General features: G+C 38.6%; 1 protein-coding gene across 1 annotated transcript in view; it reads left to right on the top strand.

Moving 5' to 3' along the window:
* Positions 1-16,890, top strand: part of LOC142338218 (uncharacterized) — a 72,661-nt gene that overhangs the window by 26,693 nt on the left and 29,078 nt on the right. The gene's annotated exons all lie outside the window — the stretch shown is intronic.

Raw genomic sequence — 16,890 nt, forward strand, 5'->3', positions numbered from 1 at the left:
TACTTCTTCGTCGCTGTCCAGCGTCTCTTGTATCCAGCGTTCATCTGAGATAAGCTCGTCGTTGCCCATAATGTTGTCATCTAAATAATCAGACTTAATGTTTGGTCATTTCAAGTTTCGACTATCCGCACATGAGGTTAAGTTAGTTATTGGTGTGTTTACCGGGCGACCGAAGTGTGCTTCGAAAGGGGAAATATTAGTCGCTTTTTTGCGGCATATTCTTAATTCCGGTGCGATTTGTCTTAATGACTGTTTTATGTTGAAAGGGCGCTGGTTCGGGTCTAGTTTAATGCAACCTAGGCGGCGTTTTACCGTTTGTATTAATCTTTCGACTAATCCTATCGATCGGTGATCGTTCGCTGTGGCGAATATTATCTTGATATTATTTCTATTGTAGAATTCTTTTATTACATTTCCTGTTTGGCATCTAGCCTGGTCCATTCGTATGGATTTGGGTACCCCCTGGATAGCAATGTATTTTGTTAGGAAGTGTTCTATGTCTGTGGCATTCGCATTGTTGTATAATTTAAGCGTTGGGAATTTAGAGAATCTATCAATGCATGCAAGGAAGTATACTTCTCTTTCTTGACCGTCTAGTATTGGGCCCCCAAAGTCTAATTGTATTTCTTCGTTCGGTTCGACGCATGGTTTTAGTGGTTCTTACCAAATTCTGTGCACGGGCGACACGTTTTTGACTTGTTAATCAGATCTCTATTTATGAACGGCCGCCATAATCTGTTGGCTAGTTCGGTCATCCCCCAAGCGCCTGGGTGGGTTGCGTGCAGGACGTCTATCACTGCATCTTTCATTGCGTTTGGAATGGTTAGCCGATTGTCTAGGAGGATGCACCCGTCATTCACACTGAGTTGTTCCCAATGTGTGTGGGTTTGCCTGCTTACTGCCTTACATCTCTGTTCGTTCCCTTGTGTTATGCAGTCTCTTATCTCCCGTAGAACTGCGTCTCTGTTCGTCATGGCCGCGATTAGTGTTGAACTGAAGACATCTCGTATTGCTTTATCTGATTGGGTGTCTACTTTGGTGGGGCGATCTTCTTTGTCTGGGCTGAGGTAGGTCGAGAAAGAGATTGGGTTCTTAGCTGGCGATGTAGATGGGGTTTGTTGGGTTGTGAGTTGTTTTTTGTCCATTTCGAAATTAGAGTTGGAATTAGGTAGTGACTTATCTGTAGCTAAGTTATTTGGCAAATGCGCTTTTGCACTATTTTGCTGTGTGACATTTTGTAAGGTTGCGTCATCTATCGTCGCTTTGTTTTCTATATTTGGTAATTCTTTGTTTTTGCGTAAGCTGTAATTGTGCAGCTTTTGCAAAGTTTGTGGTTTTGTCTTGTGACTTTGTGCTCTAGGCACTTTGATTTTGGAATCGTCCTTCGATTGCAGGGGTAGTTTTCGTGGGCGGCCTCTTTGTCGTTTGATTTCCGGCTTTGTAATTGGTGCTTTGGAATCGTTGGACGATTCCAACTTGTCTGGTTTTCGTGGCCTCCCTCGTTGTTTTATTGCATAGATGGTTTGTTTAATTGCGTCTATTTGCGCGATTACAAAGTCCTCATCATATCGGCTTATTGTCTTAGCTTTTTAAATTGGGTTTCTTGAAAAGTAATCTGTTAATCCCATCTTTGATCCTGGTATGTGTTCAATTTGAAAATGGAATGGGATTAACCTGTCATACCAACGTGTTAGTCTACTTTGATGGGCTTTTGTTGATTTCTCTTTCAATATGTATAAAAGTGCTCTATGATCTGTTTGTACTGTAAAATAATGACCACAAAGATAATGTTTGAAATGTTCGAGTGCCCACACTACACCTAAAAGTTCTAGTTCATTTATGCTGTATTTTTCTTCAGCTTTATTTAGGCGTATGCGATTGTCTCCCATCCTTTATTCAATTCTTGTTCTAGGACGGCTCCGAGTCCGGATCGTGATGTGTCTGTTCTGACTCTCGTTTTTCGGGTGGAATCATAGTGCGTATTTTCTGTTATGTTTTTTATGTGTAATTTTTTATTTTCGGATGCTATTTGATGTTTATGTTCCCACTTGTATTTATTATCTTTTCTCTAAAGACTCTACACTGGATTGCTAGATTTGGAACAAATTTGGATAGGTGGTGGACGCTTCCGAGGATGATTTTAGTTGCTTGCATGTGTTCGGGGCTTTTAGATTTTGAATAGCCTCGGTTTTGCTGATGAGTGGTTTTATTCCGTTTTGGTTGATTTCGAATCCTAACCATTCTACCTTATTTTTGCGAAGTGGCATTTTTCTAAGTTTATGCTGAGGTTTTCTTTATCGAGTTTTTGCAGGTATTTAAAAACTTTATCCTTGTGAGTTTTTATTCCTCCGCCGGAGACTATAATCATGTCATCCAAGAAACTATATGTGTCTCTAAGGCCTTTTAGTGTGTTGTCAATGGCTTTTTGGAATTCTGCCGGCATGTCCGTTAGGCCGTAGAAACCTGTTATGAATCGGTACGTTCCGGTGGCTTGGCCGCCTACTATGTTAAAATTGCATTGCTTTGCTGTTGCCTCGTCTGGCGGTAGTTGGCTGTATGCATACCGTAAGTCGATTGTTGAAAAAAGTACTTCGCCTTCGTGCGACGATTCCGAAATTGATTGGGCAATATTGTCCATTAGGCAATCTATGTTTTGCATCTGATATTTGTTTTTGTGGATGGCTTTCTTTATATTTTCAGAGTCCTTGGCTATTTTTATCGTTTTGTCTCTTTTGACTGTTATTACAATTGGCGATATGAAATTTTTGTCGCTGCATTTGTCCAGTTTTATTATATTGCCGTTCTCTTGTTGTCTTGTTTTATTATATTGATACTCTTCGACCTCGTTGATGAATAGGCGTAAAGTTTTTTTTAAAATTGGATTTTACTGTGTGGTTGATTGATCGTCCTATCCGTTTTACTAGACCGCGAAATTGTTTTGCTATTAATTGTTTTAAGTTTTGGCTATCCAGATTTTCTATCATCGCGACATTCTTACCTTCCGAATTTGGGGATAACTGTTGATTGACTTGAATTCCTAGTCCTTGGAAGAGGTCTCGGCCTATTAGTGCTCTTGGTACCACGATGAGGTCGGCTCTTCCTGCGTTCCACCCGTTGCATTGGACGTCACAGTACAAGGTTCCCTTGTTCTTGATTGGGGTGTTCGTGAAGCTTCTTGGGTTAGTTGGATTCGTATTGCGACTCCACCAGCTATTTTTGTCCCGTTCCTCTATCTCGTGGGCCATCCGTTCTGTGATAAAGCTGTTTGAGCTCCCGGAGTCAACCATTACCCAATATTTTTTTTGCAAATGTCACGTTTAGTTTGGTGGGGGTTGTTGATCCTTCCGTTGGGGAGACTAGGTTTACACTGTAGTCTTCTTCTGAGTCATCTCTTATGCTCTCTATTTCGTTGTTTAGGGAAACCATGTTAATGTTGTCCTCGTGTTGTGTATCGTGTATTTCTTCGATTTCGTTGATGTTTCTATTGTTGTTTCGGTTTAAGTTTGAGCGGCATACCTTTGCAAGGTGGTTGAGCTTATTGCATCTTCTGCATGTTTGGCCTAGCGCTTGACATTTGGCTCTGTGGTCTTGTGTCCAGGTTTGTCCACAGTTTCTACAATTGTGTTGTACTTGTTGTCTGTTTGACTGAGTGTTTTTGTTATTGTTGCCTCTGGACTGTGTGAATGTGCCTCTGGGCTGGCTATAGTTGCCTCTAAAATTTCCTCGATACCTTGAACTGGTGATTTCTATAACGGGCTCCGATCTTTCTACTATTGATACCATTGATGGGTCTGTTGTGGACTTTGCCTGTATGGCTAGTTGGCTTCGTGCGCCTAATTCAATACTGATGGCTAATTCCAGTGCCTTTTCTGGTTCCAATGTTACCTTCAAGAGTTCTTTTTGTATTTCTGGATCATTAATGTTGGCTGTGAAGATGTCTCTTAACAATCCGTCTTCTAGAGTTCCTAGCTGGCAGAATTTTGCTAGGGATCTTAAGGCCAAATGGAATTGTTCCATGGTTTCACCTTTTTGTTGACGTCTGGTTAGCAACAAATACCAGCCAAAAGTTACATTCCTTGGTCTTATAAATGTCAACTCCAATTCTTCCCACAGTTGTTGTGTCGTGATCTTCTCGAAGTTTGTATGTGGGTACTTTCGGGTGTGCATCCTGCGTCCTTCGATTCCAATTGTTAGGTACACCATTGATTTTGCCTTCTTGTCCGCAATGTCCCATGGCTTGTCGCCGCACAACACCCCTATTCTGTCGATTAAGTTGCACTCATTTTTCCATTTGGCTACTGCCTGACTGTATCTCGTGAGTCTCTCCCTCTCCATTGTTGGTCTTGGATTATTCACTGGTTGTTCTTCCACTGGTTCCGGGGGATATATGACTGTTGTCGGTTTCTCTCTTAGGAGTTCATCTAGTTCGATGTTTGTCTTTGCGACGAGGGCCATCTTGAGTTGACTTCTCAACTTTTCCCATGGAATGGGGGGGGGGTTGGAGCTGGGTCGTTCCCAAAATGGTTCCAGTCCTAATATGGTTCTTCCTTTTTCCGCTGACTGCGCCATGTGGTACTCAATTCCTTCATGCTCAACTAAATATCTTATCTATCGTATAAAGAGAAGATTAACGCACAACTTCTATTCACGTTCATATAAGGCAGACTGCAATTGATCATTTCGTGGTCTGTCTGTTAGTGCGTAGATACCTGTCACTTTCAACACTATGAAGAATCTGGCGGCGATTCCAATGTTAACAAAACATGATGAATTACATACTGCATATGGTAGTATTAATTTACTGCTTCAAAGATTTAATAGTTTAGAGGTTAAGTGGTTACCCATGTACCACAATTATTATTATTATTATTAATACTCTTGTTATTATTATTATTATTATTATTATTATTATTATTATTATTTTTATTATTATTATTATTACTATTATCCTTTTCCTTTCTTATTAATTATATTATTATTATTATTATCAATATTATTATTATTATCATTATTATTACTATTAATTTTACTATTATTATTATTATTAGTGTTGTTATTATTGTTATTTTTATTATTATTATTATTACTATTGTTATTGTAGCTATTATTATTATTATTATTATTATTATTATTATTATTATTATTATTATTGTTATTATTATTATTATTATTATTATTAATATTATTAATATTATTATGATTATTATTATTATTATTACTAATATTATTATTGTTTTTATTATTATTAATGTTAATATTGTTAACAAAATTTAATATTGTTAAAATGTGTACACATTTTGTTATTATTTTTATCATCTTCAACTCTATACATATGTTATCAGTTCATTGTCTACGCTTAATGGCCGTTTGGATCAGCTTCTTGAGTTGAACGATCCAAATTTAACTCTTTGCAGCCGACGCCTTTTGCCAGTTTAGTTGGATAGCTCTAAAACCTTTCACCAGATGGTGCAGACAGCATTTCCTACCCGCATCCCAGTGGGAATTTCCTTTTTTAGATCGAGGTTTGGACCCCCCTTTAGGTTGACCAGTATGGGCATCAACATTAAAGTTCGCAGTCGTAGCGAAAGAATCGCTAAACTTTGGCGCATTGTTACGACACAAGCCAGAACTCAATGATCGGTTCTACTTGGAGGAATCCACATATGAACTCGCTGAAGCAAAAGAGACTCAGGCCAAACCGGGATAGAGATGAGCGCAACATCAAACGCAAAGTAGATTGATAGAACGAGTGCGCGGCAATTGAGTTCAAAGGACCTCTAGCCGATGACATCCCATGGGATTAAGTGACACCAAGATCAAAAGCCTGCTATATCTAGGTATCGGAGCAGAAGGACAACGTACATACCATAAACGGTTACCTAACTCCAACATAAACACAATATCAGAATTCGATCGCTTCCATGAACTGACTCTAGCATTTATGATGCCACGTAATACTACGTACAATCGATTCAAACTATTTACATGCAAACAGAAGGACAGCGAAACGCTCAAAAACTTCCGCCAACACCTAAAAGCCCTAGAAACCCACTGTCGTTAAAGTACAGCAGAAGAATAACTGATTAAAGATTTGTTCATAGCGTTTTATGAATAACACCGAGAAACAGAGCGTGTTATTAACAGAGACTAGAACTCCGACCCAAATCTTCCAATATGCCATGAAAAAAGAACGGGGGCGGGAAAATCAAAGAACAATCGCAGGCCGTATCCACGGAAGAGCAACTCAGGTCGGCCAAATTGGACCAACCCCCAACCAGTTCAAAATTTTATTAACTCACCCGCAAGAAGAATCAGCAAAATTTGCGAGTAAACTTCGACGTTCTCCCAGACGAAAGAGTATGACATAGCGACAGAAAAAGCCCAAGAATCTTTGGATCCTGAAAGTACTTACTACATCCAGGAGATTAAAAAGTTGGAACCACGTGAATGTAATACACCCTAACAATTTTGAGGACAAAGCTCCATCCAGTGCCAACCCTACCATTTCAGAAACAAATTTGAACAAAGCCAACGCCGGACAAGTTCAAACTGGTGTGAATAGCCGACACTAGCACTCCAAAAAGTTTAGTGAAAGAAGAAACAGCAGACGTAGATTGACGTCTTTTAGGAACTCCAAATGGAACCATACCGCCAAGATCCTACCGTTGCTTTAACATCCTGTCGTTCCCGATATTTTACTACACCTTTCTTCAAGCGTCTGGACGCGAAAGATAATAGTGAAGACTTCAACAGTGAACTTAATCGGACGACATGTGTTTTCACAACTATGATTTTGCTTCCCACAAAAGCAAGGTGAGCAAATAAAAGATATATGCATTCAAAAATATCATTCCAATAAAAAGAATCATAGAAAAGTTTCCAGACTTAACACCCCGAATAGGCAAATCAAAGAACCACGTCGCACAAATCAGAAATCAAAAACAATTTACACCCACTCCAACAAAAAGGTCGAAAAGTTAGAGTTCCATTTCACCTAAAAGAAAAACTTGCAAACAGACCAAAACACTTGTTGGATACAAATCAAATAATCATGCTCGACATTTCCATTAGTCCAAAGGTATTCACAGTAAAACATGACAAAACAATAAAGCTCGCTTTAGACTCTAAACTATTAAACGATGCATTAGTCAAAAACAAGTATCAAATGCAAGTAATCGACAACTTAATTGATGCAGCAGCAAAGATATCTCCGACACCAAACAGTTCCCCGGGGTATTCTTTTTCACTAACATAGATCTTGAACATGCATATAGCTAAATATCGCTAAATCCTTCAATACAAAAACACTGTAACTTAAAAATAAAAGGCTGAAATCAACAGGCACAGATAGATTCATTAATAGATTATACAGACTCTCAGACATGCCAGCTACCTTCCAAAAACCACTCGACAGAACGCTCCAATTAAACATAACCCTAGAAAACGTTCCAATTAAGTTTAATTTTATCGACGATATCCTTATCATTGTTAGGGATACTTTACAAAACCATCATTCAGACTTAGATTCAGATTTACAACGCTTAGATAAAGAAAATCTAGCAATCAAAATAGATGAACGCAAATTCGCACGCTTAACAATAACTTGGCTTGGCTTTAAATTAACCAAACTCAAAACACACCCGAAAAACAAAGCTTTTCTTGCCTTAATTGTGACACAATTCAACTGCATGGCGCTCTAACAGATTTAAACTCAATTTCGAACACAATTTGTCTTTCAGATGTCCAGTTTTAAATAATTTGTTTTCTCATTTAACACTGTATTAACAAAACAAAATCCAGATAGAAACACGTTTAATATCAACATCCCGGAAAGACATAGAGCCGCGAATGAGCCCAAGCCAACAAGACGGACAAAATAAAGTCTCCATAGAGACAAAAACAGAAAACGAGCAAGAGAATACAAACATCGGGTGAGAAAGAGGCAGCCGGAAATAGGACAGACACCCCCGCTTTTTACGCACGACAAGCTTTATTACCCCGATACAGACTTAGCCTCCAGAAAGTGTTCAGAGAGGACTTCCTGGCTGAGGATTTATTGGAAGATAAAAACCTCCAAAATAAAGTCGGGAAAATAAATTGGGAGGCAATTCGCGCAGAAAACAAATACTACTACTGCATCTGACGGGAGTTCGCCTTATCCTCATCCCGATGCCGTCTCTGCGAAATAAAATTTGTTATAACATACCAACTGCAGAACACAGTCATCAGCGTTGTACACAACACCCAACCGGGTCTAGTTGGAATGATCAGACGTGCGAACCTAATATGGTTCCCCAACATACACAGAACACAGAACAATTTCTTTGCAAGCCGAAAATTGTAAGCAGTGTACTGCACAAGGAAAAAATCTAAAGCCTCGAATCTCTAAAACCCCATCCCCCTGCAAAACCTAACGAAGAACTTCAGCTAGACTTCGCTGTCCCAACTGATAAAAATAATCTTCACACAGATGCATAAAGCCTAGTAGCGGTTAACAGAGCCTCACGCTTTCCATGAGCAGCAGTACATTTCGATTGCGACACCCCACCAACCCTAAAGTTCCTTAAAAATATTGCGATTTTCACAATATAGACGCAGCATACGCTGCGCCCAAGCTCAGACTTATAAATCATTCGAACTTTTCTGTAAAGTCAAAAATTATTAATTACTATTACTATACCTACAGGTGACCATTAAGCAACGGACTTGGTTGAACGCCTAATCCAAACACGTAAACAACGACTTACGTCTATGAATACCAATTCACTCTGTGATTATACAACACTTGCAGAAAAAGATCGCGGCTATATTTGAATGAATCAGGTTATTCGGGTTCCAAAAGTAAGCCCCATTGAATTTGATTTGGGTCGACCATATAACACTGAAGTGTCAAACCTGCTATCTAAACAAATTTCAAAAAACTTCTCTGATGCTAAAAACAAATCTATTCACATTAATAATCGAGCCCTACAAAACGCAGTCCTGACGCCCAGGGCAACCTGGGAAAATGTCACAAATTCGGGAGCCAACCTGAACATTGGTTGCAAAAGACAGAGGATAAATCCATTAGGAACATCCAAATCGGAATCAGACAACGCCCCATTGGGATCCGTCTCAAAAAGGGGTTCATTAATTCATTCTAAATTTACGTTTCAATTGGGAGACAAACGACTAAAAGCAATCTGCACGTAAAACTATTAGCAGACAAAATCGCGAACCAAGAGGAAACTAAAAACCCTTATGGTCAGTAATATCGGATAGTACTATAATTAATTAGTCCCTCACACGATTACTCTTAACACCATAAGAGAAAAAACGCAGTGGACAGAAAAACAAGTTAGGAATCCGCTATTATAGATAGACCATCTAAACAAAAACCACCCAAAACAAAAATAGCTTAATAAACTTTGTGGCCTGTAAAACAGTCAGCGACTATAATTGCAAAAAAACAAAAATTTCAAAATTTATGTTCACAAGAAAAAGCTCGTCTGGCCCAATTGGAGATTCAAGGCTCCTCTGGTTCTTCAACTCCGATAGACCCACCCGGAACTTCTTCAGACAGAGGACCATCTGAAGCCACAGCAATAGCAACATATTCCGTCTCAACGATCAAACATGCCACTAAAAAAAGAAGCCGACTAAGCAACTAAAATTAGGCATGCTGCAAAAGACCCTCAGTAAAGCCTAGCAAGCAACCTACAGCCCGCTCCACTGCTTCATAGTAGCTAACAAGAGCAAAAATAGCCGCCCTACGCCGGACACAAGTGTTCAATACGAAGACACGATGAATATTCAACCTGTGTAAATCATGAATCTTTCACACAAAAGATTTCAAGGTAAAAGCGACGCCCCCAGATGCAAGTAATCACGTGATATTCACGTCGTCGTCACCCTTCGACTTGATGAATTTCCCGTTAGTTGCAAACTCCTCAGTGATACGGACCATCACCAACAGCCCTGCACACCCGAACCTGCGTAAAAGATGCGCGGAACCAAGCGTGTCAAAACTCCACGTGGAGTCGGTGCTGTCGAAATTACGGAATTCTCCCACTCCTATGGAGATGCAAGTAATCGAATTAGTTGATTCACCTGAAAGCACCCAAAGGAAAGCAGACTCGTTACAAGAACTCCACTCCACCATCGCCCCTACTTTTGACTTCGGACCTTCTTCCTCTCTTCGAAATCTCAGGAATCACTTACCTGTTTCCACACAGAGACTCAATCATTGACTAAAAAGGAAATCTCTATATCAAAACAATCGTCAGCAGTTGAAGCCCGCTCGGACCACATCGACGATACGGATCCGTCTTAGTTGGATTCAGAACAACGCCGCACTCAGGGTGATGCGCGGTACTCCTGAACAAAGTAGCGATTACTCTCCAAGGGGGAATGGGGTGAGGCATTCGGCCTCAACTTGCAAATAAGACTCTACAAGTAATAATTTAAACTCGTTATGGAAACGTATTGTTGTTAAATTTATCATATTATTATTATTTATTCTAATTATTATTATTATTGTTATTATTATTATTATTATTATTATTATTATTATTATTATTATTATTATTATTATTATTATTTTTATTATTATTATTATTATTATTATTATTATTATTATTATTACTATTACTATTATTATTATTATTATTATTATTATTATTATTAATATTATTATTATTATTTTTATTATTATTATTATTATTATTATTATTATTATTATTAATTTTATTACTATTATTATTATTATTATTATTATCAATAATATTTATATTATTATTATTATTATTATTATTTTTATTACTAATATTATTATTATTATTATTATTATTATTATTATTACTATTATTATTAATATTATTTATATTATTATTATTATTATTATTATTATTATTATTCTAATTATTATTAATATTAATATTGTTAACACAATTTAATATTGTTTATATGTGTACACATTTTAATATTATTTTTATCATCTTCAAATCTGTACATAGGTTATCAGTTCATTGTCTACGCTTAATGGCCGTTTGGATTAGCTTCTTGAGTTGCACGTTTCGAATTTAACTCTTCGCAGACGCCTTTTGCCAGTTTAGTTTGTTAGCTCTGAAATCTTTCACCAGATGGCGCAGACAGCATTTCTTACCCGCACCCTAGTGGTATTTCCCTTTTTTTTAGATCGAGGTATGGACCCCCCTTAAAATGACCAGTTTGGGCATCAACATTAAAGTTCGCAGTCGGAGCGGAAGAATCGCTAAGCGTTGGCGCATTGTTACGTACGACACAAGCCAGAACTGAATGATCTGTTCTACTTGGACGAATCCACATACGAACCCGCAGACGCAAAAAAGACTCAGGCGCAACACCAAGATAGAGATCAGCGCAACATCAAACGCAAAGTAGATTGATAGAACGAGTGCGCGGAAATTGAATTCAAAGGACCACTAGTCGATGACATCCCATGGGATGAAGTGACACAAAGATCAAAAGCCTGGTATATCTAGGTATTGGAGCAGAAGGACAACGTATATACCATAAACGGTTCCCTAACTCCAACATAAACACAATATGAGCCTTCGAACGCTTCCTTGAACTGACTATAGCATTTACGATGCCACGTACGATCGATTCAAACTACTTACATGCAAACAGAAGGACAGCGAAACGCTCGAAAACTTCCGCCACCGCCTATAGGCCCTAGGAGCCCACTGTCGCTTAGGTGAAGCAGAAGACTAACTGATTAAAGATTTGTTCATAGCATTTATGAACTACACCGAGAAACAGAGCGTGTTATTGACAGAGACGAGAACTCCGGCCCATATCTTCCAATATGCCATGATTAAAAAACGGGGGCGGGAATATCAAAGAACAATCGCAAGCCGTATCCACGGAACAGCCCGATCAAAAATTGGGAAACCTCAGCAAGTTTGCAAGTCAGGTCGGCCCAATTGGAGCAAGTCCCAACCAGTTCATGTTTTTATTAATTCGTCCGCAAGAAGAGTCAGCAAAAACTGCGAGCAAGCCTTGACGTCCTCCCAGACGAAAGAGTATGACATAGCGACAGAAAAAGCCCAAGAATCTTTGGATCCTGAATGTACATACTACATCCAGGAGATTAAAAAAAGTTGGAACCACTTGATTCTAGTAAACCCTCACAATTTTGAGGACAAAGCTCCATCCAGTGCCAACCCCACGATTTCAGAAAAAAATTTGATTAAAGCCAACGTCGGACAAGTTCGAACTGGAGTGAATTGCCGACACGAGCAGTCTGAAAAGTTTTGTGAATGAAGAAACAGCAGAGGTAGATTGAAGTCTTTTAGGAACTCCAAATGGAAGCCATATCGCCAATATCCTACGGTTGCTTTAACATCGTGTCGTTTCCTATATTTTACTACACTTATCTGCAGGCATCTGGACGCGAAATATAATAGCACCCTCAACGTGAAGACCCCAACAGTGAACTTACTTGGACGACATGTGTTTTCACAAATATGATTTTGCTTCCCAAAAAAGCAAGGTGAGCAAATAAAAAATTTATGCTTTCAAATATATCATTCCAAAAAAATAATCATAGAAAAGTTTCCACACTTAACATCCCGAATAGGCAAATCAAAAAACCACGTCGCCAAATCAGAAATCAAAAACAATATACACCCACTCCAACACAAAGGTCGAAAAGTTAGAGTTCCCCTTCACCTAAAAGAAAAACTTGCGAAGAGACAAAATACTTGTTGGATACCAGTCAAATAATCTGGCTCGACAAATGCACAGACGACGTTTCCATTAGTCCAATTGTAATCAGAGTAAAACATGACAAAACAATAATGTTCGTTTTAGACTCTAAACCATTAAACGATGCAATAGTCAAAAATAAGTATCAAATGCAAGTAATCGACAACTTAATTTATGCCGCAGCGAAAATATCTCCGACAACAAACAGTTCCCCGGGTATTCTTTTTCAGTAACAGAGATGTTGAATATGCATATAGCCAAGTATCGCTAAATCCTTCAATACAAAAACACTGTAACTTAAAAATAAAAGGGTGAAATCAACAGGCACAGATAGATTCGTTAATAGATTTTACAGACTCTCAGACATGCCAGCTATCTTCCAAAAAGCACTCGAGAGAACTTTACAAAACCATCAATCAGACTTAGATTCCGATTTACAACGCTTAGATAAAGAAAATCTAGCGATCAAAATAGAGACACGCAAATTCGCACGCTTAACAATAACTTGGCTTGGCTTTAAATTCACCAAACTCAAAACACACGCGCAAAACAAAGCTTTTTTTGCCTTAATTCAACTGCATGGCAAGGTAACAGATTTAAACTCAATTTCAAACACAATTTATCTTTCGGATATCCAGTTTAAAATAATTTGTTTTCTCATTCGACACTGTATTTACAAAACAAAATCCAGTTCGAAACACGTCTAATATCAACATCAAAAAAAGACATGGAGCCGTCAATGAGCGCAAGCCAACAAGACGGACAAAATAAATACTCCATAGAGACACAAACAGAAAACGAGCAAAAGAATACAAACATCGGGAGAGAAAGAGGCACCTGGGAAGAGGACAGACCCCTCCCACCGCTATTTACGCACGAAAAGATTCATTACCCCGATACAGACAGCCTCCAGAAAGTGTTCGGAGAGGACTTCCTGGCTGAGGTTTAGTGGAAGATAAAAACCTCCATAAAAAGTTTGTCTGGTCGGGAAAAGAAATTGGGAGGCAATTCGCGCAGAAAACAAATACTACTACTGCATCCGACGGGAGCTCGCCTTATTCTCATCCCGATGCCTTCTCTGCTGCAGAAAGTTTGTTATAACGTACCAACTGCAGAACACAGTCATCAGCGTTGTAGACAGCACCCAACCGGGTCTAGTGGGATTGATCAGACTTGCGAACCTAATATGGTTCCCCAACATACACAGAACAATATCTTTGCAAGCCGAAAATCGTAAACAGTGTACTGCACCAGGAAAAAAATCTGAAACCTCTATTATCTAAAACCCCACCCCCCTGCAAAAGCTAACGATGAACTTCAGCTGTTCCAACTGATAAAAATAATCTTCACACAGATGCATAAATCCTGGTAGCGGTTGACAGAGCCTCACGATTTCCATGCGTGACAGTACATTTCGATTGCGACACCCCAACGCCCCTAAATTTTCTTAAAAAATTTTGCGATTTTCACGATATACACGCAGCATACGCTGCGCCCAAGCTCAGACTTATAAATCAATCGAACTTTTCTCTAAAGTCAAAAATAATACATTACTGTTACTATAACCTACACATGATCATAAAGCCACGGGCGTGGTTGAACGCCTAATCCAAACACTTAAACGACGATTTACGTCTATGAATACCAACTCACTCTGGGATAATACAACACTTGCAGAAAAAGATCGCGGCTATAATTGAAACAATCAGTCTATTACACAACCCAATTGAATTTGATTGTGGTCGACCATATAACAACGAAGTGTCAAACCTGCTATCTAAACTAAGTTCAAAAAACCTCTCTGATGCTAAAAACAAATCTATTCACTTTGTTAAACGAGTCCTACAAAACGCAGCCCTAACGCCCAGGGCAACCTGGGAAAATGTCAAAAATTCGGAAGCCAACCTGAACATTGGTTACAAAAGGCAGAGGATAACTCCTTTAGGAACATCCAAATCGGAATCAGACAACGCCCCATTGGGATCCGTCTCCAAAAGGGGTACAAAAAATCATTCTAAGTTTACGTTTCAATTTGGAGACAAATGACTAAAGTCGATCTGCACGTAAAACTATTAGCAGACGAAATCGCGAACCAAGAGGAAATTAAAAACCCTTAATGTCAATAATATCGGATAGTACTATAATTAATTAGTCCCTCACACGGTTACTCTTAACACCATAACAGAAAAAACGCAGTGGACAGAAAAACAAGTTAGGAATCCGCTATTATAGATAGACCATCTAAACAAAAACCGCCCAAAACAAAAATAGCTTAATAAACTTTGTGGCCTGTCAAACAGTAAGCGAATATAATTGCAAAAAACAAAAATTTCACATTTTCTGTTTACAAGAAAAACGCTCGATAAACTCCGTGGCCTGTACAACAGTAGGCGAAATTGATAGCAATAAACGAAAATTTCAAAATATCCGTTTACAAGAAAATGGTCGTCTGGCCCAATTGGAGATTCAATGCTCCTCTGGTTCTTCAACTCCGATAGACCCACCTGGAATGTCTACAGCAGAGGACCATCTGAAGCCACAGCAATAGCAACACATTCCGTCTCAACGATCAAACATGCCACTAAAAAAAGAAGCCGACTAAGCAACTAAAATTAGGCATGCTGAAAAAGACCCTCAGTAAGCCTAGCAACCAACCTACAGTCCGCTCCACTGCTTCATAGTAGCTAACAAGAGCAAAAATAGCCACCCTACGCCGGACACAAGTGTTCAATACAAAGACACGATGAATATTCAACCTGTGTAAATCATGAATCTTTCACACAAAAGATTTCAAGGTAAAGGTGACGCCCCCAGATGCAAGTAATCACGTGATATTCACGTCGTCGTCACCCGTCGACTTGATGAATTTCCCGTTATTGCAAACTCCTCAGTGATACGGACCATCACCAACAGCCCCACACACCCGAACCTGCGTAAAAGATGCGCGGAACCGAGCGTGTCAAAACTCCACGTGGAGTCGACGCTGTCGAAATTACGGAATTCTCCAACTCCTATGAGACGCATTTAATCAACTTAGTTGATTCGCCTGAAAACACCCAAGGGGATGCAGACCGGTTACAGGAACTCCACTCCATCATCGCCCCTACTTTTGACTTCGGACCTTCTTCCTCTCTTCGAACTCTCAGGAATCACTGATCTGTTTCCACACAGAGACTCAATCATTGACTAAAAAGGAAATCTCTATACCAAAACCGATAGGAATGGAAACCTGACTTTCCTAGATCTGAAGATAAATGTAATTGACGAGAGGAAAATTAGTTGTGATTGGTATCAAAAGCCTACTGATAGCGACATAATCTTAAATTTTGGTTGATGTGCAACAAGACAAGGCAATAAAACGTAATTCAAGGTGTTGTATATACGATTTTTCAAAGAAACCGTTGTTGGAGATTATTTCGATGTAGAACTTAAGAAAAATCAAGTGATCTGAACAGAAAAATGTTATCCAAATGGATGGGCATCCAGAATGGTTCATGGGACGTTGGAAAAATTTTTCTGAAAATTTACAGCACAAATTCTCTAGAAAAAACAACAGCTCAACACAAACAGAAGCGTCCACAAAAATGAAGAAAAACAGATGATTTTTTCGTCAATTCTACAGAGGAAAAGTCAACATAAAATTGGCTTGTAGATTTATAAAGTTGTGCGATGTTCAAATCAACTTGACAACAAATAATTTGCAAATGAATTTGCTCGCCGTACCCGGAAACATATTTTGATAGGCATTTAGAAAAAATGTGTTATGGAAAATTACATGTTATGGACAAAAATTTTTTGGGCAAGTTAGCCTACATGTTAACACAGAGCTTCAAAGCATCAAATAAAAAATTCTCGTGTAAGACAAATTGTCCTTGAATAGTGTGTTACAACGCATGATTTTGACTGGTTACATACTCGAGACCCTGCTGAAATTCTAATTGACTAACTTTTTAAATGTTTTAAGTCAAACTGACGATTAACGCCACGCTGATAAAGGTTCGTTATTAAAAACCGAGTTTATAAAGATGACGATTCTTTTTTTTCTGCATTGTTTGAAGCTATTTGTTTTTCAAATGAGTCAGAAGAAATTCACGGTTTTTGACATTAAATAGTTGTTACAGCTTGTTTTGAATCAGAACATTACATTTTGTGATATAATTT

The sequence above is a fragment of the Convolutriloba macropyga genome, chromosome 4 (genome assembly GCF_964194025.1).
Source record: "Convolutriloba macropyga chromosome 4, txConMacr16.3, whole genome shotgun sequence".
Classification (NCBI taxonomy): domain Eukaryota; kingdom Metazoa; phylum Xenacoelomorpha; order Acoela; family Convolutidae; genus Convolutriloba; species Convolutriloba macropyga.